At 42.4% G+C, this 27,644-nt stretch overlaps 1 long non-coding RNA gene across 3 annotated transcripts; it reads left to right on the top strand.

Annotated features, from left to right (window-relative positions):
• Nucleotides 1–27,414, top strand: LOC138803944 (uncharacterized). Of its 3 annotated transcripts, none has more exons than XR_011365103.1 (4): nucleotides 1–230; nucleotides 1,194–1,252; nucleotides 19,764–19,994; nucleotides 23,149–27,414. It is a non-coding gene; the product is annotated as an uncharacterized lncRNA (long non-coding RNA). The 3 variants fall into 3 exon arrangements; XR_011365104.1 differs by lacking the exons at nucleotides 1–230; nucleotides 1,194–1,252 and adding exons at nucleotides 12,005–12,178; nucleotides 12,296–12,450; XR_011365102.1 differs by lacking the exons at nucleotides 1–230; nucleotides 1,194–1,252 and adding an exon at nucleotides 12,202–12,450.
• The last annotated feature ends 230 nt before the right edge of the window (nucleotides 27,415–27,644 follow it).

Here is a 27,644-nt window from a genome sequence, read left to right as displayed (position 1 = left end):
GCAGAGGTAGCCTGCTTCTGTAGGTGGTCCTCCAACATTGGTTCCTTTCTCTGCTCTTTGTAGAGTCAAACCCAGATATCAGCAAGTTTATTGGTACTGCAATCAACTGGGTTTGAGCATTCATATCTGTACCTTAGCTACCTGGGTACTCAAGAATCTCAGGTTTAGTGCAATTGTGTGTTCTTCTCTCAGCTCCAAATTCACCCTTCATTGCCTGCTCTGGGAAAATGGTGAGAGATCTTTTAAATATTCTTCCTCTGCCAGCTGTACTTACACTATAGAAATTTATTTTTCCCCATATTTCTGAAGGCTGGAAGTTCGAAGTCAAGGTGTTTGGAGATTTGGTTTCCCCAGGCTGGCTGGTCCTCACAGTGCCCTCACACAGCCCTCTCTGTGTACATCCTTTCATTTTTAATGTCGGTCCTGGGGCTTGAACTCAGGGCTTGGATGTTATCCTTAAGCTTTTTCACTCAAGGCTAGGGCTCTATCACTTTGAGTCACAGAGCTCCTTCCAGCTTTCTGGTGGTTAATTGGAAACAAGAATGTCATAGACTTTCCTATCCAAGCTGGCTTCAAACCTTGATCCTCAGATCTCAGCCTCCTGAGTAGCTAGGATTACAGGTGTGAGCCACTGGCACCTGGCTCTTGTATGTATCTTTCTATGTGTTCAACATCCCCTTCCTATCAGGACCCTGGTCACCTAGGTTTGAGCCCACGCTCATGGCTTTTTTTTTTAGCTTAATCCCTTTTAAAGGCCCTATTTCTAAACATCATCTCATTCTGAGATATCGGCAGTTAGAGCTCTAACATCTGACTGTTGGAGTCCCAATCCAGCCCGTTATTTTGTTGCTAGGGCTCATGCAGAAGTGACTCTGGCAGAGACGATGATCAGACTTGGTCTGTTTCTGCACCTTGCCAGGTAGAAACATTGTCTAAACCTCTCCAATCCCAGTTTTCTCATCAGATACAGTGATCTCGAAAGGTATCCTGGGAATTCAGCAAGCTCATGCTTTCGGTGGACTTTATAAAATGAAGTATTCCTTGGCAGGTGCATGAAATCACACTTAAAAAAAATACTCCCCCATTACTTTTCATAACTTGATACTTATTAAAGGGCAGCTGCCAACCTATTAAATAAGTGTTAAGTACAACTGATTTGTACTGCTGAAATCAACATCTCTCCACTTTATTAGACACAGGAAACATTTCTCCAGCTGCCTCTTCACGGCTGTCTCCGCCCATGCCAAGCAAGGTGAGTGAAATCCAAATTTCAGATGAATTATTGTTTCATCTTTTGTGTCTTCTCATTCTCTGTGAAAGGAAGGAGTAGAAAGACTTATGGACTTACTTAATTGACATAACTCAACTTTTTGGAAAAGACATAAACGACGCAGCCTGTAGGACGACAGCCAGAAAATTTTCTGGCCATTACAGTATTTCCCAATGGAGTTAAAAGAAACTATAACCTGGTGCTCATTTGATCCAGCATCAGGGCAACTCCCCCCACTTGGAACTGAACGCTGACAATCTGAGAAACTGAGGTACCGGGGGTCTGTCTTATTCAAGTCCTGAAGGAAAGGAAATTCATTCCTTGAGGAACTTTATAACACACGTCACACACACACACTTCATTCAAAGGCACCTGAGTCCCAAGGAAGCAAAGACTGTTATTTAGCCTATCTTAAGGATAAAGAAACTGAGGCTCCCAGAGGGCAAATCATTTGTCGAGAGTTATGTGACTAGTGAAGTAGCATACCAGAGATCAGAGCTCAGACCTGCCAGCCTCCACCACTGCTGTCTTATCACCTCTCTTGTTAGTCAGAATTTATGCACAATGGCCTCCATTTACTACTGCTACCAGCAGTATAATTATCATTAGGGTAAAGCAATGACCAGTTGACGCTTAACAGCACTTGAATTAATAAAATCTTCCAGTGATTTGTTACATAGCCATTCTCAACCTATATCCTGAATATTAAAAGTTAAGTACTAGATTAAAAAATTATATACTTTTTGGCAAATAGCCAGCTGCTGTAAGGGCACCAACTGGCCATTTGCCTTGTGTACATATGTAATCGTCATCTACAGAGATGTTTGTTCTGTTGCTTTCCTGTTTCCTCTGCCATCTGTGTGTGCATTCACTTAAATCTGCAGTGCAAGTTAAGGTCACAGACTTATCTCGTAAAGGAAAGTACACTTCTGATAACTATTTGTGTTTCTTTCTAATTTTTCTACTAGATTTGACAACTGAAAAGCAACATACTTTTATTATTGTTTTCAAAAGCTTAGATGCTTTTGAGTTTGAGCTAGATCTTTAAAAGGCTTGAAGTTTAGCCTGCCATAATTTGCTTTGAAATCTTGCTAGAAGATTGATTTCTTTTTAATCAGTCATGGGGCCTGGGTGCGTCCCTGAGCTTTTTTGCTCAAGGCTAGCTTTGAGCCACAACGTCACTTCCAGGTTTTGAGTGGCTAATTGAAGATAAGAGTCTCACAGGCAATTTTCTGTCTGGGCTTGGCTTCAAACCACCACGATCCTCAGATCTCAGCCTCCTGAGTGGGTAGGATTACAGATGTGAGCCACCAGTGCCTGGCCTTGGAAGACTGATCTTATTCCACAACAAAAACAAAAAATTAAACAAAGAGAGAGGAAAAGAAGAATCTAACTAAACTTGACTGATATGGATGACACAAGTCAAGAGGCTCAGAGAGAATGAATGAGCATTCCTTCAGCCATGGAAGGAAGGAAATGACATCATGTAGGAACATTCACGAGGAACATCTTCCTTCCACCCCTTTCTCTCAGAGCTCTGGGCCATGCAGGCATCTCAGTACCGGGCCTCAGTCCCTGCTAACTACATTTCTGGAGATCAAGAACTGATTTGCACCCCCTATTCTGCATCTTGTCTCAACTATCTTCCTGTGGATTCCCACCACCATGATGTGGGCCATCCCAGCAGCCCCTGAAGGGAACCTTCCCTACGTCCGGTCCCTTCTGCCCTGTTCCTTGTCCTTGCCACGTGACTGGCATCCTGAAAAGTCCCCATCCGATGCCTGATGGCAGCCCAGCTGACACCCAGACTTTGCTGCCGTGAAAAACTTGGCCCCCACAAAATACTTGACCCATTGTCTTTCCTCCCACCTCTTCTCAATTCCTGGGAAAGGGCAGCCTGGGAAGGGAAGAAACGGGACGGTGAGGTTGTGAGGACTGTGGTGCCAAAGGTGGGAGCATCTTTAGGCCAAGTATCCTGAGTACCGCCTGGAGAAGATAGCACTTGAGTCTGGGGTACTCGGGACTTACCAGATGGAGAAGTGGGAAAGGGGATGGGAGCTGAAGCACAAAGGCCAGGTGGGAAAACAGAGACTGGCTTTTTCAGGTGTTCTAACAGGAGCTCCAGTGCCTGGAGCACGGGAGGACGGCAGCTGAAGGAGAGGTAGCAAGCGGGGCCTGCACAGGAGGGAGGAGGACCAGCCTTGAGCACAGGAGCCGTCCTCAGACCTTGCAAGACTGAGGCAGGGCAGGGAGGTGCTAGGACCTACGTTTTCAAGAGATCACCCTGGCTGCTGAGTAGAGTGAAATGGAAGGAGTCCACTGCCAAACAACTCTTTTCCAAAGTCACCTTTCTGAATACCAGCCACAAAAGGAAGGATTCCATCTTTTCATGAGGTATGGGAAAGGGCTGCAGCCTTGTTTGCTTGGGTCTGCGTTTTGAAGTCTCCACAGAGTAGGCAAAAGTCAAAGTGCTTGGAGATGGCTGTGCAGTTCTGGTAACTTTCTTCTCAGTGAAGCCACGGATTCATTAGTATCATTGGCATTCCAGAATTAAGCATGGATTGAGTATCTACCCTTAGCAGGCATGGAGCTTGGAATAAAGGATAGAGACGCAAAGGAAAGTGACTTTTGTCCTGAGAGACTGAGAGTTGGAGTCCAGCATTGTTTCTGGTGGCCCAGGCTGAAAGTTGTAGATACGAGGATGCATTACTACGTCTATCTATCTATCTATCTATCTATCTATCTATCTATCTATCTATCTATCCACCATCTGTATACCTATTCCATAGTTTCTAATGCAAATGATGTTTTTGTTGATATGTGGCTAGCATATTCTTTTTTTCCTTTTGTATTATCTTAAAATATTTGTACAATGGAGCTTCAACATGTCAGTTTATAAATACAATGTTGTTGTTGTTGGGTTTTTTTGTCGGGTGTGGGGCTTGAACTCTGCACCTGGGCACTGTCCCTCAGCTCTTCAGCTCAAGGCTAGAGCTCTACCACTTGAGCCACAGCACCACTTCTGCTTTTCTGGTGGTTTATTGGAGATAAGAGTCTCAAGAACTTAACTGCCCCGGCTGGCTTTGAACCACAATCCTCAGATGGCAGCCTCCTGAGTAGCTAGGATGACAGGCGTGAGCCACTGGAGCCCGCTAGTACAATGTATTTTAATCAACGTCCCTCCTCCTATCATTTCCCCCATCTCACTCCCACCCCTCCCCTCAATTCCCCTAACTCCATTTTCACTTATACACATTGAATTTTAAGACTACATCCTCTCACCCTTCCTTTCTCCATTCATCCACCCCCATCATCCTACCCCTCCCCCCCACCTCAAGTACCAGCTTCCTGGTATTCCTTTTTGTTAGAGTATAAGTTAGTTGTTCAAAGGAATTACATACACCACTGAAATTCTCCCTACGTATGCCATAGTTCAGATAATACATTTGTGTATGTATGCGCAGGAAGGAGTAGAAAAAAACACTAGAACTTATTGGCACAGGCATGAATTTTTTGAGTAGAGTTCCAGGGCTTAGCAAACTGGAGGAACTTGACAAATGCCATTCTATCAAGCTATCACAGGGCATAGTTAATAAGCTAAAAAGACAGCCAACAGAATGGGAGAAGATCAGCAATACATCAGACAATGGCCTAATATCCAGAATACACAAAGAGTTCAGAACTAAATCCTCAAAAGAATCATAACCCACTGGCTGCCAATGGCTCACTCCTGCAATCTCAACTACTTAGGAGGCTAAGGTCTGAGGATCACAGTTCAAAGCCAGCCCAGATCCAACAGAAAGCTAGAAGTGGACCTGTGGCTTAAGTGGTAAAGCACCAGCCTTAAGCAAGAAAAGTTTGGGGACAGGGCCCAGGCCCTGAGCTCCTGCTCAATGATCCAGACCAAAAATAACTAACTAAATAAATAAAAATCAATAACCTAATTAGTAAATGGGCAAAGGAACTAAATGGAGACTCCTCAGAAGATGAATCAGAAAATGACCAAAAGGCACATGGGCAAGTGGTATTTTCTTCCTCATGCTTGTCTTTAGAGGCTCTTTGTCTTCGGTTCTGATGACATTTCTAAGACTATTTATATGACTGAATTTTAGCTACAAATAGCTCAGGGATCATTCGCTACACATTAAAAAAAATCACGCTGGCAAAATGGCTCCAGGAGTGGGGTTAACTGTGGTATGACCACAGTAGTTGGATTGTTTTCTTCTCAGTTTGAGGGAAACTATAATTAGGAAGTGATCAGCTTTCCTCTACAGTGGAACTATGCTTGGGTTTGGGGATAGGCCTGAGATTTGCAAAGACTTTGGAAAATCTGAGGTATGCGCCTCACACTTAAAAAATTATACCTTAGACAAGCAGTCTATTTTCTGGAGGAGAGCACTTAACCTCCTATTCACAACCACATTTGTTGCATTTGGCTCCAGCAGAGAAAATTAAAATCTTGTGTTTGTCAGCAGTGAGACCAGGATGCCCAGGCCTTGGGTTTAAATATCCAAGAATCATCCAGTGGTTTGCTTTTATTGTTCATAAAGTCGGCAGAGACAAATCACCTGAGTAGTTCCAGATGTTGTATCAACAAGGCCGGACTTCACAAACCTACATGTAAAAGATGAAATTTATAGGCCCAAGAAAAGGCTTAGAGGATTGTGCTGTTTGAGGATAGAAAGATTCTTTCATTCTTCAAGCAAGTTAAATTCCAGACCTATAGCTTTGTAAATGGCAGGACTAAGTGGCATTTATCTTTCTTTGGCCAACTAGGATTTCATGTTCTAATCCAGTCCTCTCTGCTCTCTTTGTTGAACAGAAATCTTAGGTATTGGCTAGATAAGCCAAACTGAACTGTTTTAAGATAGCAAGCTCTCTTTAATATTTATTTATTTGATGGCCCAGGGACTTGAACTCAGCACTGTCCCTTGACTTTCTTTTGTTCAAGGGTAGTTAGTACTCTACCACTTGAGCCACAGCTCCACTTCCAACTTTTGGGGGAAGGGGTAGTTTATTGGAGATAAAAGTCTCAAAGACTTTCTTGCCTGGGCTGGCTTTGAGAATGGTGATCCTTAGATCTCGGCCTTCTGAGTGGCTAGGATTACAGGCGTGAGCCAGAGGCACTTGGTTTTCTCTTAAATTTGTAAAAGAATAACTGCTTTTTCTTTCTTTCTTTCTTTCTTTCTTTCTTTCTTTCTTTCTTTCTTTCTTTCTTTCTTTCTTTCTTTCTTTCTTTCTTTCTTTCTTTTGGGGGGGGGTCCAGTCATGGGGCCTGAACTCTGGGCCTGGGCGCTGTCCCTCAGTTCTTCAGCTCAAGGCTAGCGCTCTACCACTTGAGCCACAGCGCCACTTCCGGCTTTTTTGTTTTTGCTTATGTGGTGCTGAGGAATGGAACCCAGGGCCTAAGGCATGCAAGGCAAGCGCTCTACCACTGAGCCACCTTCCCAGCCCAAGAATAACTTCTTGAGGGTAATACGATAAAGAAACATTTCTCCATGTTGGCTCAACTATTGGAGAACATAGAGACATTAAATGTGACTTACAGTTATTAAAGTCTACTCTGTCTCCCTGGTATTTTGGCAGTGAAGCCTGACGTTGTTCTAGGCACCTTGCTTTGTGAGTTGGCTACCAGGGGTAACATTATATGGTAGTAAGTAAAAAGACTTACGTGGGCCTGGCGCCAGGAAGTTGGAATTTGTTGCCATAAATCTTAAAACCGCTGAAGGTATCTTATGTTCAAGTTTATCAGGCACAGCCAAAAAGTGAAAGTTCTGATGTCCAGGATGCCTCCGTGGCTTTAATACATAGCCTTACTGAGTGGCAAAGAATTTTTATGGTTACTGGCTGGAATCCAAACGAAAATTCGACTATCTTTCCACAGTGGAGTGACCCATGTTATTCAAATAAGACTAGCTCATAAATCTAGGGTTGGTTGGAAGAAGAACACTATGCAGTGTCCTGAATTTAGTATTACAATGATCAGTGCATGGAAGCATCTATGATGTCTCTACGCACTATCCTTCTATTGTCAATCCATGAGTCTTGACGGTGATCAGATATTCTGATGTGCCGTGCACATCAACCATCTTCATAGGTAAATATCTGGCACGCATGAGCTTCCAACATCATCTTGTTGAAAACGCCTGTGTAATCTTATGAAGGAGATGTTCTTGACAAAGGAGGAGACGAAAGCACAGAGCAGGTACACAAATCCCCCAAGAAAATAGAGCAACCAGTCCCCTAGATCTTAATCTACTGTGCTGTGTCCTACACCAGGGCCTCTTTTGACAATGGCAGATGATTATCAATCTTGAGCATTTTGAAGTATTAAAGACACACCAGAGCAAGTCAGAAATAAGCAAAGGAATCTCTTGTGGCTACCCTCCAAATCTAAAACTCAAATATTTCTAGTACGATTAAGGCCATCTTGTCTGCCTCCTCCAGTCCCATTCTTCAGCCTCTCTTATCCCAGAGGTAACTTACCTGCACTGCAGACTTCTCATTCCCACATACTTGCTTTATGCTTTTACTTTATCAGTGTGTGTCTTTGGGCTGTGTAGATTGTACATTTTTGTCTCTCTGTATGAATGATATACTATACTTAAGTGTTCTTTTTACAAGTCTTTCTACTCAATACCATATCTGGGCATTAATTTGGCATCAACTTGCCTGGATCAGGGGGTGCCCAGATAATTAGCTCCATATACATTATTTTTCAGTGTGTTTATGATGAAATTAACATTTGAATTGGTAAAGATAGTCAGATAGATAGGGAAAGATAGATCAGGTGGTGTCACCTGGAACAAAGGGACAAGGACAAGAATTTGCCCCTACCAGACATCCATTTTCTTCCTATGTCCCTGATTGCTCTGGGACATCTCCCTTTCTGCTCTCAGACTAAGATTCACACCACCAGCCTCACCCCCATCCTCCCCTCACACCGATATATGCCTTCAGCCTCAGACTAGAAGCACACCACTGGTTTCTCTGGGACTCCAGCTTGCACAGAGTCAAGCCTCCATAATTGCATAGGCTAATTCCTCATAAGGAATCTCTATCCATCCATCAGTTGAGCCATAGAGAGGTAAACGAGTAATGGATCTCCGTTCAATACCTTCCTCCCAGAGTCTCACAACCAAAATTTCAACTCCGTTCTGGTGGCATAGTCTGGAGTTCTCTTGTCCATGTGGACCCTCCTTGCCTTCTTAGGTGACAGTCTCAAAAGCCACACTAGTCCCTGATCAGATGGGCTTTTCCTGTCCATCTTGAGTGTCTTCCTCCTCTTGAGGCTAGAAAGGGCTGAGCTCCCCACATGGCCTCCTCCCCCAAAGGCTGCTGAGGATAAAGGCAGCATGCTATGCCCCTTCCCCAGGGGTAAAGTTCATAGTGGCTACAGTGATAAAGGCAGCACATCCCCACCCCACCCCCAGGTGGGCCTGGGGTGCAGCACTTCACTTTTATTTGTAAAAGACCCTGTGAAAGAGACAGGTGGGGAAAGCCTGGAGGGTCCAGGCAAGGGTGTCAGAGTTGAGAAAGTTGTTAGATTCCCCCCCTAACCCCCCCCCACCCTTAGTACTTGAGCCTTTGGAAGGTTTCTAAATTGACGAATTAAAATACAATAAGAAGGAACTTAAACCCCCAAAGTACCATTTGGGTCTCTATTTTGACAAAGATAGAGGTGGATTAATGACACTAGAAGCAAGGATTTCCTCTCCTGATTTTCTTTCTTCACACCAGGTAGCAAGCACCTCAGTGCTTAGATTCCTTAGAAGCAGAAAGATCGGTACTTGCTTGTTAGTGTCGTGGATTTCTAGAGTATGTCTCTCTGGAGGAATAAATTTGAGTACTTTGCAACATTTGTCCTTTAAAACGGCAGCAAACTGGCAAAACACAAATCAGATTCTAGTTGAATAGAGTAGGCTTTCCCTATCTGGTACCCACGGATGCTTGAGACCATGGAGAGCACTAAACGTTATACAGGCTGTGTTTGTTTCTACACACACACAAACTCACACATGCACATGCATACGCATACTCACACTCATGCATGCATTTCTCTTCCACCTAGCTAGGCACTTACCATGTATGAGGACCATAATTGCAGATAGTTTCAGATAAGATAGCAAAACTAGCACACATTCCTTTTCTCCTCTTTCCTAACTTCATGAACAGGAGAGTCATTCTTTCTGTAGATCTCAGTATGGGCCCTCTCCCCTCCCCTTTCCTTAATAAACTGAGAAGTTAATCTTATGGTTTCTTCTCAGAATTCTGGATGATCAGCATCACTCCTTTTGGGTCTGGGGGTGATGATAAGGTGAGGGTTATGCAAATACAAGTACCGCAATCCTGTGACAGGCAGTCTGATCTCTGAGAGGACTACTCCATGCCCGCATATACAATGCAGTGGCGTGTTCTGGGGGCATATACAGAGATACACTGGGGCACATCTGGTGAGATTCACATCCAAGCTCAATCTCACCTAAGGGAATGGAATTTCATCATGTCATTCAGTATACAACTTGTGAGTCTTTGTTCCCAGAATTTTTGGTTTCGTATCTTCAGAGCATTTGTGTGCAGTATTAGACCTGTAAGTAGAGGAGGGAGTCGGGCAGAGTATTCTCTGCCTCAGGCGACTTCTCAGGGCTAGTTGGGGATGCACACAATCCCAGCATTGCACTGATGTCAGTTTTCGGGTTGGGATCTAGACGGTGACATAAGATGTCATCTCTTGGAATACTGTTGTAGAAATTCCTATGGGGGTTTAAAGTAATTTCAAACTTCTAAGCAAAAGCACAAACCAAATTTACCCACCCTCCTAACTGGGAGCAACTCCTTTCCACTGTCTGACTAATGAGCCAGACAAATCTCAATCAGCCATTGGAGGTCAATGTGCTTCGGAGAAGTGGAGAATGTGAGTTCTAACAAGATGCACCCACTGGAAACTGTGCTGGATGAGAAGGCCAGAGCTTCCATAAGCTCTTTTGAAAAGTTCACAGCCATGAAACATGCTGGAACACAGCAGTGCAGTCCATCCAACCTGCTCCCACCTGCGGCCTTGCTGGTGTTTGGACCATTTGTTGAGCAGGCAGGGCTGTCCGGTGGTGCCCAGAAGGATATTTGCTGCCTTGTGATTTCTACCCCCTGGATTACAATGAAACCCTGCCTGCCCTCTCCACTTGCGAGAGCAAAAGGTAATTCTCTCCCAACATTGCAAAGTGCCCCCTGACAAAATTGTCACTGGTTGAAGGTCTCTGCCATGCTTAGAAAACAAATCTTTGTCTCTACTTATTTCTGTTTCATTTTGTTTTAATGAGTCAGCACTGGGGCTTAAACTCAGAGCTTTACGCTCTTGCTCAACTTCTTTGCTCAAAGTGAGTCCTCTTCCACTTGAGTCATACCCCTATGTTGGGTTTTGGGCTGGTTTATTGGAGATAAGAGTTCCAGATTATCTGCCCAGACTAGTTTTGGACTGAGATCCTTAGATCTCAGCCTCCTGATTAGCAAGGATTACAGATATGAGCTACTAGTATCCAACTTTTGACTCTACTATTAAAAGAAAAGAAAAAGTGAATGCTTTTATAGAAACTCAGCAGCAGCTCCCTCCCACTGGTCCTCCTGTAGACCCAAGTACAAACTCTGAGAAATGAGGTTTGTTCGTTTGAGTTGTTTTGGGGGGTTTTTTGTTGTTGTTGTTGTAAATGTACAATTTGACCCATTCTTTCATGTCTTGAACATAGGTAGTGGTATTAAAATACGAGGATTTTCTACTCTTGAAAAGACTGTCCAGACTCTATTTTAGAAGGAGAAATGTCCATAAAAATCCCCAAAGAAAAGAGTACATACAATGTTGGCCTTATTGAGTATCAGAGTCAGAATTTCACACATGAAGGTAATTCATTACTTTAAAACATTCACAGCCTTCAGTTTATTTAAGCCTCTGGGGCGAACACAGCACATTTCTAAACATTATGGGTTTTGTGAAGGTGCATGACAGACAAGCAGCCTGCCAGGGCCCTGGGAAAGTGATAAAAGTCAGCGCTGAGCTTCACCATGGCTCTCTTTGGAGTGTGTATTTACGCAGTGATGTCAGTGGCTCAGTATCCCGTAACTGGTTGAGAGTCACAGTCTGCATTCATCCGCATGGGATTTAGAAGCTCTCGGACAGACTTACTGGAGAAGAAAATGGGCCAGCAGGTTGGAGAATGGCTGCCTAGTCTTGGAGCAAAGGAACTGAGCAAAGAAATCCATCTTTAAACGGATTCCAAACACAGCGGCTCTGTCCCGAACCTCATGAATTATTTGTATTCCTGAGGCTGGCTCCAGTGTCAAGCAAGGAGGTTGCCTTAATGTATTTATTTAACCCAGGGCCGCTGCAGAGAAGGCAAGCCCACCTCAGCATGAAAGCATCTGTGACAAAGAGAACATTCAGTGGGGGTCCTGGGTCACAAGCTCACCAGGGAGGGGAGGGGAGAGGGAGATGAGGACAGGAGGGCGGGGGAGGGGGGGAATGAGAGGGGAGGGGGGAGGGAAGAGAGGGGCAAAGCAAGCCAGCACAATGCTCAGCTTTATTCCTATTTGGGATCAAACTGCACTCAGCCAAAGAGTAAGCTGCTGCTCGCTGAGCAGATCCAGCTGGATGTTGGATCTGGGGAGAGGGACCCCCAGCAGGCTGCCCAGAGTCCTGATGGAGGAGCACCCCTGTGTTTCCTCTCAGGGGCCCAGCATGCAGGGAGGCAGGCAGTGCAAAGAAAACACCTGGAAGCCACTTGACTTGAACTCACAGAGATCTGGCCCAGTCCACAGGTTCCTGGGCTTTGGCAGCCTCACCCCACAGCTGAGGAGGGAGACACTGATACCCCACACAGTGCCTTCAGGTACCCCGTACTCCAACTCCAGTGACTACAGGTGAGCAGGCCTGGGACAGTCATGGGTTAAGGTCATCCCAGCGATTGGCAGGTTTGGCAATTAGAAAGCAGGTCAGTGGCTTTGCTACCACAGGAGAGAACTTTGCCTTCCCCCCAGATGCAACTGCTCTGCCACCCACAGAATGTACTCTGTTGGTCGGGAATCTCTTCGAAGCAAATGATGGACAATGCCAAGGGACCGCTACCAAAAACCAGGAGCACTCCTTTCTGAGCCCTACCTCATGGTAACCTAGAACCAGTCTCCACAACCAGGTAAGATTGTCAGTATCCCCATGTAGTAACAAAGACACTGAGGCACAAAGAAATGAAGCCATTGGTCCCTGCATCACACAGCTTTTCAGCCATAGCTGGGATTTGAACCTGGGCAGACTGACTGTTGATTTAGCAAAGGGGAATGAGTACTGGCTAGGGCAGGTGGTGACCTCAAAGCTGGTTTGGACCCATGGGCAGAAGAGCTCCAAGGACTCTGTCTCTCTGACTGGTTTCTTTTTCTGCACGTCTTACAGCTCCAGTCTCTACTTCTCTTTGCATGGTGGTCTCATTCCCTCTTGCAGCAAGAAGACTTTCTGTGCATAGTGCACGTGTTAGCTCCTGGAATTCTCCATTGATCCACTCAGTGGGAAAGAGGTCTGCCTCCTGCTGTTTGCACCCCCAGGTCTGCATCCACCCCTGAGCCTATCTCTCTGTCCGCGTGACTTTTTACTTCTTCCCATAAGTCTACTTCTCCATGTCTTGATTCTGATGTATGTAGGCTGATCCCTTTGCCCAAGGGGATCTTCAAAGGCTTGGAACTGCATTTTCACACCTGGCTTTCTTTCCCAGAGAGAACATTCCAGGCTAGGATGCAGAGGGCTGAGAGATCTTGGGGCAGAGTTGAGATGCTCCAGAGGCTCCTGTAATGTCCATTTGATCCCGGCTTATGAGAGGACCTTGGTCCTCTGGCCTTGACCAGAACTGCTCAGCGGAGCCCACACTGAGTCAGCCACCTGCAGCTCCAGGAGCTGACATAAGGCCCTGAGACCCCACGTTTTGGTGTGGCCTGTGCTGAAGGGTTTACAGTGGAAAGCCTGGCTACTGCAACACCACCAGTACCAGGGAGAGGCGGGAAGCTGGTCCCCAGAGGAAACGGGTCCAAGCCCAGGACCCTAGCAAAGCACTCTGGGAAGATAGTGCAATTTCTCTGTAGTCCCAAATACTTCTTTCTGTCTTTATCTGGGGAATCCTGTTGAGGAGATTCTCTGTTCTACTACCCGGAATTCCCTTTGTAATGAACTATATAGATTTATCTTAGATTTAAAAGCCATAAAAAAAATCCTTTGACTTTCCTACATAATTTCCTTGCAAATGATCTACATTTATGAAATGATGACATTTAGCCCGCATTGTAGACTAAAATTAGTCATTTGTTTGGACTGGACAATATATATATATATATATATATATTTTTTAAACGAACTTTCCATATCATTTCTCCTAGCCCTTCTGTCTCTACTTGTAGTTGTCTTGATTCGAAAAATCTCTCTCTGTCTTTTGCATTGTTTTGTATGGTGATTACTCTGAGTCAAGCTCACTTTGGGATGAGCAGTGAACAAAAAGAAAATACAATGAATGCAGCTATCTTTTCAATGGCAGTGAATAACAAACAGTTCAGGATGAACCCCAAATTTTTGGTTCCCAGTTATACTCTGACATCCTGAGAATTATGGTTTCTTAACACTAAATTGTATTATTGAAAAATAAGGAAGATCTCCTAATGAGCAAAGTGAATGTGAACATTGCAACCAGATCAGTACGGATCTCCAAGTCTGATTATCCAATTGTCCCAGCCAGAGCAGAAAACCTCTGTATGTTGCGGAAGGAGAGCAAGGTAGCAAAGTGCTACAGAGAGCAACTGGGCCTGTGCCTATCTGAGAATGTATGTGTCCTATGGCTAGGAATTTTAAGAATTTATTCCATTTTACATGTCAACAATAATGCCTATTATTTTTAAATTTTCTAAGAATTTAGTTATACTATATGATGTACAAGACACACACACACATACACACACACACACATACACACACACACACACACACACACACAAACACACACACACACACACACACACATTTAGATGCACCCTAAATGTACCTCAGTAGGATACTAGATTTTTTAATTGTTTTTAATGTGAAAATACTGTACAAATTGTAAAGTTCGTTTTTCAACATAGTGTCTTTTTTTTTCTATTGTGAAAATACCGTACAGAGGAGTTACAATTACATGGGCAAGATAATGAGTACATTTCTCATCAAGCATCAAGCATTGTAGCCTCCTCCTTTGTTTCCCCTTCCTATCCCTTCCCTTCCTCCCCTCCCCCCACCCCCACCCCTGCCAAAGTTGTAAAGTTCATTTTTCCGACACAATGACTTGTACATCTCATTGTTGCAATGGGTGCACCTGTATCCCTATTTAAACAATTTGTTTTTCCCTTCCCCTCCACAAATTATATCAAAATCAAATACAGTGAAAGCAGGGGTTATGCCATGGGGGAGGGACATACAAAGCAACAAAGAAATCATCTTATAAATATGTTAGAAACAATCACATGAAAGATAAAACATTTGAATACTTATCTTGAGGTTCACTTCACCTAACATCAACTTATCTGACCTTTTCTGCTTATCTCAGACATATACTAGTTATTGCAAATAAGGGAAACCATGGGACCTATGTTTCTTTGGGCCTGGCTTACTTCACTTAATATAATTTTTTCCAAGTCTTTCCATTTCCTAACAAATGGGGCAATGTCATTCTTTCTGATGGAGGCATAGAATTCCATTGTGTATATATACCACATTTTCTTGATCCATTCATCTACTGCAGGGCATCTGGGTTGGTTCCATATCTTAGCTATGGTAAATAATGCTGCTTTAGTATGGTCTTGTTTGTAATCATTTGGGTAAATGCCCAAAAGTGGGATTGCTGGGTCATAGGGGAGCTCTATGTGGAGTCTTTTGAGGAACCTCCATACTACTTTCCAAAGTGGTTGAACAAGTTTACACTCTAGCCAACAATGCAATAGGGTTCCCTTCTGTCCACATCCCCTCCAGCATCTGTTGTTATTAGAGTTCTTGATTATAGCCATTCTAACTGGGGTGAGGTGGTATCTCAATGTTGTTTTGATTTGCATTTCTTTTTTTGTTTTTGTTTTTTGTCAGTTGTGGGGCTTGAACTCTGGGCCTGAACGCTGTCCCTCAGCTCTTCAGCTCAAGGCTAGTGCTCTACCACTTGAGTTACAGCGCCACTTCCTTGCATTTCTTTTATGGCTTAAGGAGGTTGAACATTTCTTCATGTGTCTATTGGCCATCCTTCTTTCCTCTTCAGAGAAGTTTCTCTTTAAGTCCTTAGCCCACTTATTTATTGGGCAGTTGTTTCTTTGAGGATTTGTTGTAGAGGAATTTAATTTTTTGAGTTCCAGGTATATTTTAGATATGAGACCCTTGTCCGTTGTATGGCTATTGAAGATCTTCTCCCAATCCGTGGGCTTTCTATTGATCTTGCTAGCTATGTCCTTTGCCATGCAGAAGCTCTGCAATTTCATACAATCCCATTTGTCCAACCTTTCTTTGATTTGTTGTGTTTCTGGGTCTCTTACTAAGAAAATTTCGGCCTGAGCCAAGGAGACCTAGGGTTTCTCCTATTCCATCCTGTAATGTTTTCAGAGTGTCTGTTTTGACTCAGAGATCTTTGATCCATTTGGAGTTGATTCTGGTGCAGGGTGATATATAAGGATCTAGCTTTAGTTTTCTACCAGTAGTTAACCAATTTTGCCGGCATCATTTACTGAAGAGGCTGTCTTTCTTCCATTCTATTTTTTTAGCTCTCTTATTGAAGATTAGATGGCTATAGGTCTGTAGGTTCGTTTCTGGGTTTTCCCATTGGTCCTGAGGTCTGTTCTTGTGCCAGTACCAAGCTGTTTTGATTACTATAGCTTTGTAGTAGAGTTTGAAATTTGGTATTGATATTCCTCCAGCACTGTTCTTTCTGTTTAGGATCATTTTTGCTATTCGGGGTCTTTTATTGTTCCATATGAATTTTTGGATTGCCTCTTCTATTTCCTTGAAGAATGAGGTTGGAATTTTGATAGGTATCGCATTGAATTTGTAGATAGCCTTGGGAAGTATTGCCATTTTCACGATGTTGATACTTCCAATCCAGGAGCGTGGAAGTTTTTGCCACTTTCTAAGTTCTGTTTTGATTTCCTTTTTCATGTTTTTAAAGTTTTCATCATAGAGGTCCTTCACTTCTTTGGTTAAGTTAATTCCTAGGTATTTTATTTTTTGTGGGGCTATTATGAATGGAGTTGCTCTCCCAATTTCAGCCACGTTTTTCTCATTGTTGGCATACAGAAAAGCCATGGATTTTTGATGGTTAATTTTATACCTTGCTACTTTGCCAAAGTTTTGAATCAGCTTGAGTAATTTGGGAGTGGAGTCCATGGGACTCTTTAAATACAAGATCATGTCATCAGCAAAGAGGGGGAGTTTTACTTCATCTTTCCCTATTTGGATCCCTTTCATGTTTGCATCTTGTCTGATTGCTAGGCATTCCAATACTAGATTGAAGAGAAGTGGAAAGAGTAGACATCCTTGTCTCGTTCCTGAGTTAAGAGGAAATGGCTTTAGTTTTTCACCATTAAGTATAATGCTGGCTGTAGGTTTGTCATATACAGCCTTTATTGTATTGAGGACTGTTCCATGGATTCCTAATTTTTCCAGAACCTTCATCATAAAGGGGTATTGGATCTTGTCAAATGCTTTTTCTGCATCTGTTGAGATAACCATGTGGTTCTTATCCTTGCTCTAGTTGATGTGATGAATTATATTCATTGATTTGCATATATTGAACCAGCTTTGTATCCCTGAAATGAATCCTGTTTGATCATGGTGTATGATTTTTTGGATGAATTTGTTGTAGTCGATTGGCCAAAATTTTGTTGAGAAGTTTTGCATCGGTGTTCATCAAAGAAATGGGTCTATTGTTCTCTTTCTTTGATGAGTCCCTACCTGGTTTTTTTTTGGGGGGGTCCGTTTGTGGGCCTGAACTCTGAGCCTGGGCGCTGCCCCTCAGCTCTTCAGCTCAAGGCTAGCGCTCTACTACTTGAGCCACAGCACCACTTCTGGCTTGTTTTTTTGCTTATGGGTGCTGAAGAATCGAACCCAGGGCCTCAAGCATGCAAGGCAAGCGCTTTACCTCTGAGCCACCTTCCCAGCATCCCTGCCTAGTTTTGGGATGAGGGTTAGGATGGCTTCATAGAAAGAGTTAGGGAGTGAACTTTCTCTTTCAATTTCCTTGAAGAGTTGGAGGAGTATTGGTGTGAGCTCCGTTTTGAAGGCCTTGTAGAATTCTGCTGTAAAACCATCTGGTCCTGGGCTTTTTTTAGATGGGAGGTCTCTTATTGCTGTTTCTATTTCAATGCTTGATATGGGCCTGTTAAGATGGCTTAACTCATCTTGGTTTAGTTTCGGCATGTTGATATTTGCTAGGAAAAGATCCATTTCTGCCAAGTTCTCAAACTTATTAGCATAAAGTTTTGAGAAGTATTTGCTTATAATGTTCTGAATCTTGGTTGTTTCTGTGGTGATGTTTCCATTCTCATCTCTGAGTTTATTTGGGTGTGTTCTGATAAGATTTGCTAAGGGTCTGTCAATTTTGTTATTTTTTTCGAAGAACCAACTCTTTGTTTTGTTGATTCTTTGTATGTTTTTTTGGATTCTAATTCATTTAATTCTGATTTAATTTTAATTATTTCTTTCCATCTACTGGATTGGGGTTATCTTCCTGCTCTTTTTCAAGGAAGCTCAGATGTCTCATTAAATTGTTGGTTTCAGATCTCTCCAATTTGTTGATGTAGAAACTCAGAGCTATAAACTTGCTTCTGAGGACTGCCTTTGCTGTGGCGCAGAGGAGCTGGTAATTTGTGTGTTCATTTTGTTGAATATCATGAACATTTGAATTTCCTTTCTAATCTCGTCTATGACCCACTGGTGATTCAACAGTGTGTTGTTCAGCCTCCATGTGTTACAGGACTTTCTTTGGTGGCTTTTGGTGTTGAGTTCTAATTTTATTCCCTTGTGGTGTGAGAGAATGCAAGGTATAACTTCAATGATTCTGAATTTGGACAAGTTTGCTTTGTGACCGAAAATGTGGTCTATTTTGGAAAATGTTCCATGTGCTGCTGAGAAAAACATGTATTCTTATGCTGCTGGGTGAAATATTCAGTAGATGTCTGCTAAATCTAGTTGATCAATGCAGTTGTTTAGATCTGCGGTTTCTCTGTTGAGTTTTTGCCAAGTTGATCTATCTAGTGGGGATAGTGGTGTGTTAAAGTCCCCAACAATTAATGTCATTGGATCTGTTTGAGATTTGAGAGAAAGTAGTATTTCTTGGATAAATTTGGGGTGCTCCATTGCTTGGCGAATAGATATTTAGAATTGTAATATCCTCCTGAAGGAGAGATTCCTTAATTCGTATGTAACGATCTTCTTTATCTCTTCTCACTAATTTTAATTTGAAGTCTATTTTATCTGATGTTAGGATTGCAACTCCTAACTGTTTATGGGGGCCATTTGCTTGGTATATTTTGTTCCAGCCTTTCATTTTCAAAATGTGTACAACATAGTGTCTTATACATCTCACTGTTGCAATGGGTCAACCTGTATCCCTATTTAAACAATTTGTTTTTTCCCTTCCTCTCCTGAAATTATAATACTTGGAACTCAAAAAATTAAATCCCCCAACTACAAATCCTCAAAGAAACAACTAACTGCCCGATAAATAAGTGGGCTAAAGACTTAAAGGGAAACTTCTCTGAAGAGGAAAGAAGAATGGCCAATAGACACATGAAGAAATGTTCAACCTCTCTAGCCATAAAAGAAATGCAAATCAAAACAACATTGAGATTCCACCTCACCCCAGTTAGAATGGCAAAAATCAAGAACTCTAATAACAACAGATGCTGGAGGGGATGTGGACAGAAGGGAACCCTATTGCATTGTTGGCTAGAGTGTAAACTTGTTCAACCACTTTGGAAAGTAGTATGGAGGTTCCTCAAAAGACTCCACATAGAGCTCCCCTATGACCCAGCAATCCCACTTTTGGGCATTTACCCAAATGATCACAAACAAGACCATGCTAAAGCTACCAGCACAACTATGTTTATTGCAGCATTATTTACCATAGCTAAGATATGGAACCAACCCAGATGCCCTGCAGTAGATGAATGGATCAAGAAAATGTGGTATATATACACAATGGAATTCTATGCCTCCATCAGAAAGAATGACATTGCCCCATTTGTTAGGAAATGGAAAGACTTGGAAAAAATTATATTAAGTGAAGTAAGCCAGGCCCAAAGAAACATAGGTCCCATGGTTTCCCTTATTTGCAATAACTAGTATATGTCTGGGACAAGCAGAAAATGTCAGATAAGATGATGTTAAACCAAATGAACCCCAAGATAGGGACACAAGTATTTTTTTTCTTCCTTGCTATTATTTCTAACATAGATTTTTTTTTTTAAGATGCAGTACACCTGACAGCCATGTGAACATGAGGGTGGTCTCTACGTAAGACTCTGAAGAAATTCCCAGGGACAACATTAAATGAACAAGCAGGCACAGAGAAAGCATCAGATGCCCCTCCTCCCAGGGGGATTATGGGGTGAAGATATACATGCATTCTTGAGTGTGTACAGAATGTCTGAAAGTATTCTCCAGAAAACTGGAAATTGCCGATCAATCCAGGGATGAAAGGTGGGTGAAAAACTCACTTTTAATTTTACACCTTTCACATGAATGGGGAGAGGAAGGGTGGGCTAATACAGTCCTAGGACTCAATGTACATATGTGAAAATGGAACCAGGTAACTTGAGGGGATGGGTGGAATTGGGAGAGATGTGGGGAAATGAAGGAAGGGGGTAACATTGATCAAGATTCATTGTATTCATAAATTGACATACAAAATTGAAACCCCTTTGTATAACTACTTAAATAAAAGTAAATGTTATGTTCTTTTGTGATTTAAAAATTCTGTGCCATCTTTATGAATAACCTCGTTAACAAATAATGGGGGAAAATAACTAAATGAGTTCTCACTGGCTTATTGCATAAGAGAGGACCAGACACAATAACTTCTCAGTGTGAGGGAAGAAAATAAGTCAAACTTCTCTAACAATTCTCTACATCAAGGCAATTGTGCCATTTATTAAGTTATGGCTCCATGATCTGAAAGACTTAGTTAATACCCATGTTCCCCGAGGCTTGGCTGTGGCCCAAGGGACATGGCTTGATATATAGCACCCGCCATTTTTATTAGACACCAGTACAAGAACACTTATGGAGGGCCTCCCAGCAGGAACTAGAAACAGTAAGACTCCAATGTTGCCTTAAGGTACTGACTTAGATGATAAGTCCACCATGATGAATTCTAGTATCTTGGCAGACAGGAGCTATGCGAGTCATCCTTGAATCTCTGGCATCCAACACATAGTAAGTAGATTTTGAAGAGGGCTGGTGGGATAAATGGATGTGAAAAATCTAGAGAGAAAGGCAAGGAAGACGTGACAAATCAGGTCATAAAGAGTTACCCAAATCCTCAGTCTCATTACCTGGCAACAAATCACCTGGCACCAAGATGTCCAAGCAAAAGCTTACTCTTGTCACCATAAAGTTATATTTAATAAATTGGCAAGTGGATAACTTCATGGTTTTCTGGTGTACTATAGGGTCAGAAAGACCTGTGTTAGAGACCCAAATCTTCCATGACTCTGGGCAACTTTGGTTCTTTCTAAACCTTAACCTTCTAATTTATAAATGGAAATAGCCACATCTAACGTACAGGTTAATTGTGCTGATTGTGTCAGAAATCACTCATTCATTGAGTAAGTAGGAAGTAGTTAGTGGATCTTAGACTCTAAAGAATACAGGTATGAAGTGGAAGAAGCTGGTAGGTACTAATGCTTGAAACCACTTGAGAGTATTATATTATTTGGTAGCAGGGTATTATTTCTTCCTCTCTCTAATAAGGGAGATTTGAGAGAGATTGGGCACTTCTGTCATTTGTGAAATGAATGGGAAAGGGCTGCATAAAAAGTTGCTGATAGAGAGGAGGCAACAATGCTTGATAAGAAATGTACTCGTTATCTTGCCCATGTAATTTTAACCCCCTCTGTATGGTATTCTCACAATAAAAAAAAATAGTAAGCAGAAAAAAAAGTTGCCGATAGTAGAGGAATAAATCCATGGGCAGGTCAATCATTGTAAGGTTATTCAGAGATTCTGACTTCTATTAATAGATTCAGCAAAAATCTAGTGCTCCACATGTAGGATGTGTGCTTTGTATACATTTTTTTCAAGGATAGTAGGGAGCATCAAAGGGAAAACCAAGAATATCCAAGAGTATACAACTAGAACTAAATGATCATCTCCACTGCCCCCACCCACCCTCAGATTCAAAGCTCTCCCTCCACCTACCTTTGTTCCCTGAAAAGTCAGGGGGACTGGGGTGCCACAAGACAGGCCACTCACTGACATATAGTTGGGGAAAGAGTGGACAGAATTAGAAGGGAGGTGGAGTCATTGTCGAAGGAACAGAATGAAGAGAGAAGTCCTGGAAGGGAAAGAAAATGGACAGGCGTCTGTGATTGAGGGAAAAGCCTCCAAGAGGACATCCTGAAGGGTGATTGATGGGACCTTTTTCTGTGTTCTAAATATAGAGGCAACAGATGGAGATGCTAAAGGTACAATGCCTGAAGTTCTTTGCTGAACTTCCACATAGTTAAGATGTTGATTTGGAACAAATTGCTGCAACCACTAAAGAATGACCCATCTAGAATGTGTGTGTGCGTATGAATGTGTGTATGCATGTGTACATGTGTACATATATGCACAATAATCATAGTGATAATTTTCAGGGGGAAAGTTCCCATGCCCCTAGAGTTATCCTTGGATGGAAATAGCTACAAGGAAATAGCTACACACAAGTGACTCCTAGTGCTGTGATGTTTCAATGGGCCAAAGAAGAGGGACTTTATCACAAAGGCCCTGATGTCACAGGCCAATATGGTGCCACAGCCTGTGCCTGTTCCTCAATCTTCTCTTCTGCTTCTGTCTCCATCCACATACTGCAACTGCCTTCACATTATATCTGGCTTCTTACTCATTCGCCATTGTACAGGGGCTTCTTCTGTCTTTGACATTTGACTAAGGCCCAAGCTCAAGGTGGGGCTATGTCCTCCAAGAAGTGATCCTCAGCCATCTTCTCCTTCCCTTCTCCTAGTCCCATCAGTCAATATCCTGAGCCTTCTCCCATCATAAATCTTACCGCCCAACCTTCCAGTCATTCCTTTGCTACCTCTGAATATTGTGGCTTGATTATCCATGATGGGTTTTGTACCTTCAAATTCCCAGAACCTATAGTAGTATAAAGAACTCCTCCCCACCCCCACCCCCCGACACACACACAAAAACCCACCACCTATTGGCTGAATGAATTAACTAACCATTGAATGAGCTGGGAAAAATCACTCCCAAAGGAAAGTGGTCCATTTTAATGAGACGTGTGTTGGTTTGCTCATAGTCCTCCACTGAGCCTCTGAAACATCCTCCATGCATGCCTCACCTCTGTTAGGGTATAAGTAAGGAAGCAAGGGGACCACTCCTGTGTCTTCTGAGGGATGAAGAGGAATAAGAATGCACCCAGTGAACAATGGAGACAGAATGGAAAGGAGTCCTCACATCACTGGAGGCTGGCCAAATGTTTCCCCAGAAGGCAGTGTTTTAATTCCACACTGGGGAACAGCCTCTTTCCAATGGTTCTTCAAAAGTATTTGTTTAGCAAGAGAGAAGTTACCACAGCTGGACCCATCAGACTTTGCTGGCAGGAAATGTTTTGTTCTTTCTTTTTCAGATGTGAAGAATAGAGAAGCCAATCTCATTCCTCTTGAAGATTTACAAACAGATGTGATTCCCACGGCACAGTCACAGACCCTGACCAAGAGCAGGCTCTGAGTGCCTCGTGGAGGGCAGCTTGTCCAACTGGAGCTCACTGCAACCTCTCCAAGGGCAGAAACCCAGCTGGTTTCCTGCATGAGGTCAACACTTTGCAATGGCTTTTAAAAGCTATTTGTGTTTAAGTAGCTGGTTCCAACCTTGTATTTGCACCAAAATGTAAGAACACAAAGCAAGGGTTAGAATTTCACATTGGATGAGGGCAAACCATGGGGTCAGTCCACAGGCCTATGGCCCCATGACTTGCTTGGGACATCCATGCTGCCGATGTAAGACAAAGGGACCCAGATTCTTGGACAGAGGTGTGTGCATGAGATTCTGGTTCTGTGAAGACTTCAAGGAAAAGGTCACAGGGAATCTGGAAGGATGCTGTGGAATGATTATTCATTGAGAAAGCTAGATCCCTCTGCTGACCAGACATCTTAAGGAGAAAGCCTGTAATGCCACTTACACGGTTTATTAGGGAACAAAGATGAAATGTTTGCCAAGATCTATTTGATAGCTTGTTGATAATCATGAGAAGGAATATGGGATATGAGTTTAGTTTAAAAGCTCTCCTTCCTCCCATAGACCTGCATGACTTCGGGAAAATTACCGAACAAGATGGTGCCTTCCTTCCTGTTAGAGATGGCCACGGTGATAGCTACCCGAGAGAGTTGAGCTGAGAGTTCAATGTACATGACATAGTGAGTTTAACACAGTGACCTGTGTTCTGACAATGTGGTCTAAACAATGGTATTAATAGTCATGCACTATGTTGTTTTGAAAAATTATTTCTCTTTGGTTTACCTGGCAACCTCCCCCCAAGTGTGGGAAATAGAGAAAAGAGGCAGACAAGATAAAAGTGATGGCAATCTCAAGGTAATGAAATATCATTTTATTAAGGAAATGACAAGATGCAGTTGGCCCAGTCTCGTGCCTTCTTATACACAGGTTCCTGCCAGGATCATGTACTATTCCATGTGTTGACTGAGAGGGAGCAAAGTTCTCCCAGATTCATTGTCCAGGAAAACTGGATCATTTCACTGTCAGATGGAAAGGCAGCCAGGGCCCCAGTATGGTTCATTTGATCTACAATCCTTGAGGCTCCAACTTTCCAAGGGAATTCCATTCCATCTCTTTCCTCCAGTTGCTTGGGGCTGGGTGCACACAATCAGTCTATCTTTTGGCACCTGAGCACTGGCTGCCTGAGAGGCAGGTGTATCTGCTTAATATCCAACCTGCTTTTATTGCCCGGCCCAGTGACACAATGGGTTCAACTGGCCATGATTTCAGAGGAGCCAGAGGTTGTCATTGTTCCAAGAATACAGTTTCACAACAGCTATAAAAACGAAGACTCTGTTTAGCCCAAGGATATTGAGTTGGGGTGAAGATATCCAGCTGTGAAACAGAATGATAAACGCTCCAGCAAATTGGCAAGAGTATTGTTGTACCAGTCTTTTGTCTTCTTGGAGAAGTCATAAAAGACATCGAAGTGTTGCACTTGAGTTACACAGAAATGAAGACCCCCATCCCGGGCCCCTGCTTTGGGCTTTGCTTTTTCTTCTCCTCCCAACAGAAACTCAAGAATTAATTGTTTTGGAAAGTTCGTGGAATTCTTTCTCTGTGAAAGACTGAAAATACAAACTAAAGGGTATTAACAATAAGCCTTAGGTCTCAGTGTCCTGAGAACCAGTCATTCACTGTCTGGCCCAGTCTGGGTTTAGCCCACATAATCCAATGTAGCCATCTTCTACTATGAACATTAAAACAATGGCCTCCTAATATTAGGAGTAACAAGGATGCTAGAAGACCACTTGAAACAGTGTGGCAGGGCTTTATAGCCACCTCTTTTCAGAGACAAAAGGCATCCTTGGTTTATTGCTTTGGTTTGTCCCTTACAGATTCATCCCTTGTCTTGCTGACAGTCAACAGGGTTTTTGCAAAAGTACTCCATCTTTGTTACTGAGAGTTGGGTGATCCAGGCTTCAACCAATCAGCACATGGCATTTCCCCTTGGCCACTCAGATTGGCTTAGAGACCAAGCACATGATTCAAACAAGCCAATGAGAGATGATGGGATTTCCACTGGGCCATCTTGGAAATGCTTCCTGCCTAAATAAAGGATATAGGAAAATATGATGGTCGATCCTACAGCAGTGAGAAGGAAGACAGAGGGCATGGCAGAGGTCATCATTTACTACCTACCTCAAGCCCTTCAGTAAGTTCCCATTATATAAGCTGTCATCCCTTGGCCTTGTTGGAACCTATTGTTTTCTGTTCTGCTTTTCTCTTTGTCTTTTACTCTTTGCTGTGTGTGTGTGTATGTGTTTTCTGTTTTTCCACTTTAAAAACATAGGGCTGGGAAGGTGGCTTAGTGGTAGAATGCTTGCCTCACATGCATGAAGTTCTGAGTTCGATCCCTCAGTACCACAGAAACAGAAAAAGCCAGAAGTGGCACTGTGGCTCAAGTGGTAGAGTACTAGTCCTGAGCACAAAGAAGCTCAGAGACAGTGCCCAGGCTCTGAATCCAAGCCCCAGGACTGGCAAACAAAAAAACAAACAAACAAGCATGCTTCTTTTAGAAAATTTTATAGAGGTTTTTTTTTTTAAGAAGAAAATAACAGTAACCTTCACCATTATGCAACTTTCAAGTGGGTTGAGTCAGGATTCTGACCCAGGCTGGCTGTGCCAGATGCTGGCGCCTCTCACAGAACCCACAGGCATTTTGATGTAGAGTCTTCAGTCCTTTCTGCCTTTGGAGATCACTCATGGGCATAAATCATTATTGTTTTGTAAAGTGGAAATGATATGACAAACACAGTTTCTACATTACTTTGAGCATTAGTATCATGGGTTTCTCTGGTCAGTGGTAGAGAAAGGATTCTACAAGCCAGAAGGAGACCTAGACCTCATACCTTCTCCTAGTGATCCTGGAACGCATATCTTAATCCCCGGCCTGTTTCAGTTTTCTGATTCAAAGATTTGGGTTAGGGCTCAAGAGTTTGCATTTTTAACAGGTGTTGGCTGCTCCACCATGCCATTCTAGACACACACCTGGGGATAAAGTCAGGATCAATGAAAGGGGCAAGTTTATAAAAAGGAAAGAAAGCAAATCCTACATCTCCTCTCTCTGTGCCACAGCAGACAGAAAAGCTGCATACCACACATGCGTTATGTTATTACCCTAGAGACGATCTAGTCTTTTCAAGTTATTTATGAAACAAGTACCGATTCTGCGTTCTAGACAGAAAGCCCACCTTAGGCCACAAAGGCAACCTTAGCCCATCATAAAACACAGGAAGGAAAAGATCACATTTTCTAAACACAATTCAGTAAAATAAAATATACCATTATGTCCACTAATAAGTAGAAATAACTTCCCAACCACTTGGGAAATACATCATTCTCTCAAATACCCATTTTTCTTAAACAACAACAATGATATTGCCATACACAAAAATGTATGTTTAGAACCTAAGTTTCCCTTCAGAAAAGTACAATGCCCTCCATTCTCTCATTATTCAAAAGCAGAGTTTGAAATCAAATAAATTAATTGCGATGTTCACGGACTTTAGAAAAGAGTATTAAACCTAAAGCAGAAGCAAACAATAAGTCTAAAAGCATAAAGCTGAATTTAGATTGGAAAGCGTAAAAGCAGTAGGACTGGTTAACTCAGGAGGTTAGAAAGCATCTATAAAAGTCCTGACCTACCTTAATTAAAGAAGAGAGGAATAAGAAAATGTGAGTATCCAACACCGGTCCAAAGACAAGACAGGTAAACACATGTAGGGGAAAGTTTTTGAAGTGTAAAAGAATACTTTGTAAAACATCTTAGATAATTTTTTCATTTGGATGGATGATGGATTGTTATTCTAGAAAAAATTAATTTTTCATATTAAAAAAGGAAGGAAAACTCAAACAGACTCTAAAAGGATTGTGAAAGGCCTCATTCTGGAAAAGCTTAACCCAAGCAGAGTTCCAAAGACAAAACTATGGGAAAATATACAATATAGAAATGATTGAAATTGTTTTAGGACTCAAAGAGAGGCTGGGTTTTTTTGTTTGTTTTTGTAAAGGCAGACAACCACTATACCAAAACCTATCAAAACCATACTACAAAGAAAAATACAGAAGTAAATTTACTGATAAATCTTAACCTAAACATTAACAAATAGAGTGTTCTAATGCCAGATGTATTTTCCTCATTACTGCATCTTCTCTGTCCAAGCTAGCACAATAGCCTAAAGCAAGACGTGAAGGGGTTCAAAAGGAGCAAGCAAAATTGTCATTATGTACAGATAAAATGATTACATACCAAAGAAACCCCAAAACAATAAACTGAGAAAACTATCAGAAACTTTATGAGACCCGGAGTAACAAGATTCCAGCTTCATGGCAAATACTCAAGAAAGT

The sequence above is a fragment of the Dipodomys merriami genome, unplaced genomic scaffold, assembly GCF_024711535.1.
Source record: "Dipodomys merriami isolate MVZ:Mamm:240054 unplaced genomic scaffold, mDipMer1.0.p SCAF_35, whole genome shotgun sequence".
Taxonomy (NCBI): domain Eukaryota; kingdom Metazoa; phylum Chordata; class Mammalia; order Rodentia; family Heteromyidae; genus Dipodomys; species Dipodomys merriami.
The sequence above is the reverse complement of the archived record's forward strand: the minus strand, read 5'-3'. Positions and strand labels throughout refer to the sequence as shown.